Here is a 3,868-nt window from a genome sequence, read left to right as displayed (position 1 = left end):
GGACATGGGTGAAGTCTAAATGTTAGTAGTGAATTATGTTGGGTAATATTCAATGTTATGATATTTAAGTTCTGGTGTTATTCTTCTAGTGGTGTCATGTGAACGTCGACTACATGATACTTCACCTTTATGGGTCTAGGGGAATACATCTTGTATTCGTTTGCTAATTGCGGGGTTGCCGGAGTGACGAAACCCGAACCCCGTTGGTATATCGATGCAGGAGGGATAGCAGGATCTCGAGTTTAAGGCTCGTGGTTAGATTTATCTTAATTACTTTTTTGTATTTGCGGATGCTTGCAAGGGGTATAATCACAAGTATGTATTAGTCCTAGGAAGGGCGGTGCATTAGCATAGGTTCACCCACACAACACTTATCAAAACAATGAAGATTAATCAGCTATATGAAGCGAAAGCACTAGACTAAATTCCCATGTGTCCTCAAGAACGTTTGGTCATTATAAGTAAACAAACCGGCTTATCCTTTGTGCGAAATAGGATTGGGCCACTCGCTGCAATTATTTCTCTCGCACTTTAGTTACTTGTACTTTATTCATCTGCTATATCAAAACCCCCTGAATACTTGTATGTGAGCATTTACAGTGAATCCTTCATCGAAACTGCTTGTCAACACCTTCGCTCCTCGTTGGGTTCGACACTCTTATTTATCGAAAATACTACGATACACCCCCTATACTTGTGGGTCATCAAGACTATTTTCTGGCGCCGTTGCCGGGGAGTGAAGCGCTATTGCTAAGTGGAATTGGTAAGGGAAACTTTTACTGTACGTGTTGTTTTTATTTCTGCCTGCTGCTATAATTCATTATGGAGAGGTCTTCTCTTGAATTCCTCTTTGGAAAATCTACTACTACTACAAAGGTAGTGGATGAGGCGCCAGGTGAGAAAGAGGTTCCATACAAAATACCTATGAAAATTATTGAACGTGTTGTGGATAACCGCTATGAAGGGGATGGAACTGTCCATCCTGGGGATCATTTATTGTTTTTATATGAATTATGCGGGTTATTCAAATGTGCAGGTATTGCTATGGATGAAGTTAGGAAGAAACTATTCTCTATATCTCTGTCTGGTAAAGCAGCGCACTGGTATAAATTGCTGAAGAATAGGGACTCTCTTGATTGGGAGGACATTGTGCCTTTATTTTATTCTAAATTCTATCCTCCAAGTGAAATTCACAAAGATCGGAACCGCATATATAATTTTTGGCCTCATAATGGAGAGAGTATTGCCCAACCATGGGGGAGATTGAAGTCTTTAATGCTCAAATGCCCCATTCATGAGCTTCCTGCTAATATTATTATTGATAATTTCTATGCAAGACTGTCTTTTCAAGATAAGACTTTGCTGGATACTTCTTGTTCTGGATCATTTACACGCAACAAAGAAGAGTTTAAAAGGGACCTTCTTGATCGGATCCAGGAGAATACTCGAAGGATGGGAGAACGACAAAGATAGAGAGTCGGTATAAACTATGATTATAAATGCATTGAAGTTTTTATGGATACTGATAAATTTCGTAATATGAGTGCTACTTATGGTCTTGATTCTCAAGTCGTTGCAAATTTTTATAAAGCTTTTGCCTCTCACTTTGAATTGTCTAGGAAGAATTTTGATAAGTACCATGAACCGTATAAAGATAAAACTGATCCATCTATAAATAAATGTGCTATAATTGAAACCGTTGATCATATTCTTCCTGAAGCTTATATTGAAAAAACTCCTTTCCCTGCTAAAATGAAGGAGTATTCTGTTATAACTAGTGCGGTTAATAAAAGTGCAAAGAAACCTATAGAACCTGAAGAACAAATAAAAGTTGAACCTGCTATTGCAATAGTTAAAGATCTTGTGACTGAAAATGTAGAAGATGGTCATATTATTTTCTGTGAAGATGCTTCTAACATTGTTTCGCATCCTAATAAGTCTAGGAAAGCCAGTGTTCCTATGCTCTCTGTTAGAATTGGTGATCATTGTTATTATGGTTTATGCGACATTGGTGCTTCCTTATGAGCTTTATACGGAGATCATGCATGAAATTGGTTCTTGTGAACTTGAAGATATTGATGTGGTTATTCGACTAGCTAATAGAGAAACTATCTCTCCTATTGGTATTGTTCGAGATGTGGAAGTTCTATGTGGTAAGATCAAATATCCTCGTCGACTTTTTGGTACTTGGTTCTGCTGCTAGTAAGTATTGTCCTATTATTTTTGGTAGACCTTTCCTAAATACTTGTGGAGCTATTATAGATTGCAAGAAGGAAAAGATTGTGACTAAATTTGTTGGTGAATCTTATGAGTTTAATTTCTCTAAATTTGCCAAAACTCCTTATAAAGCTGATTTGCCTAATAATGATTTTAGAGTTGAACAGTGTGCGTCTATTGCTCTTGCTCCTAATAATCCTTTGCAGCAACATTTGGAGGATAGTGAGAGTGAAGTCTTTAGGGAAGAAAGAAATGAGCTTGATGAAATTTTCTTTCGTCAACCTATTCTTAAACATGGCTTGTCGGTTGAAGATTTAGGTACAACACCACCACCAAAGGAAGATCCTGTTTTTGATTTAAAACCGTTGCCTGATAATCTTAAGTATGCTCATATTGATGATAAGAAAATATATCCTGTTATTATTAGTTCTAAGCTTTCGGATTTTGAGGAAGAAAGGTTATTGGAAATATTGAAGAAACACCGAGGAGCTATTGGCTATGCTCTTGATGACTTGAAGGAGATTTCTCCCTCTATTTGCCAACATGCTATCAACATGGAAGATGATGCAAAGCTCTGTTGTTGAACATCGCTGTCGTCTAATTCCTAAGATGAAGGATGTGGTAAGGAATGAGGTATTAAAACTTCTTGAAGTCGGTATTATATATCCTATTGCTGATAGTAGATGGGTTAGTCCTGTGCATTGTGTTCCTAAGAAAGGAGGAATGACTGTTGTGCCTAATGATAATGATGAGCTCATCCCTCAAAGAGTAGTTGTAGGGTATAGAATGTGCATTGATTATAGAAAAGTTAATAAGGTTACTAAGAAAGATCATTACCCTTTATCCTTTATTGATCAAATGTTAGAAAGGTTGTCTAAACATACTCATTTTTGCTTTCTTGATGGTTATTCTGGGTTTTCACAAATTGCTGTTAAAACTAAAGATCAAGAGAAAACCACTTTCACTTGTCCCTATGGAACTTATGCTTATAGGCGTATGCCTTTTGGTTTATGTAATGCTCCTGCTACTTTTCAAAGATGCATGTCTGCTATTTTTCATGGCTTTTGCGAGAGTATTGTAGAGGTATTCATGGACGATTTTTCCGTCTATGGGAATTCTTTTGATAATTGCTTGTGAAACCTTGATAAAGTTTTGCAGAGATGTGAAGAAACTAACCTTGTTCTTAATTGGGAGAAATGCCACTTTATGGTTAATGAAGGAATTGTATTGGGACATAAAATTTCCGAGAGAGGTATTGAAGTTGATAGGGCTAAAGTTGAAGCAATTGAGAAGATGCCCTATCCTAGGGATGTTAAAGGTATTCGTAGTGTTCTTGGTCATGCTCGGGTTTTATAGGAGATTTATTAAAGATTTCTCCAAGATTTCAAAGCCTCTTACTAATCTTCTTCAAAAAGATGTACTTTTGTTTTTGATGATGATTGTAAGGAAGCTTTTGAAACTCTAAAGAAAGCCTTAACAACTGCTCCTGTAGTTGAACCTCCTGATTGGAACTTACCTTTTGAAATTATGTGTGATGCTAGTGATTTTGCTGTAGGCGTTGTTCTTGGACAGCGAGTAGATAAGAAATTGAATGTTATTCATTATGCTAGCAAAACTCTTGATGCTGCTGATGACCCACAAGTATAGGGGG

This window comes from Lolium rigidum, chromosome 2, assembly GCF_022539505.1.
Source record: "Lolium rigidum isolate FL_2022 chromosome 2, APGP_CSIRO_Lrig_0.1, whole genome shotgun sequence".
Lineage (NCBI taxonomy): Eukaryota > Viridiplantae > Streptophyta > Magnoliopsida > Poales > Poaceae > Lolium > Lolium rigidum.
Note: the sequence above shows the minus strand (reverse complement) of the source record.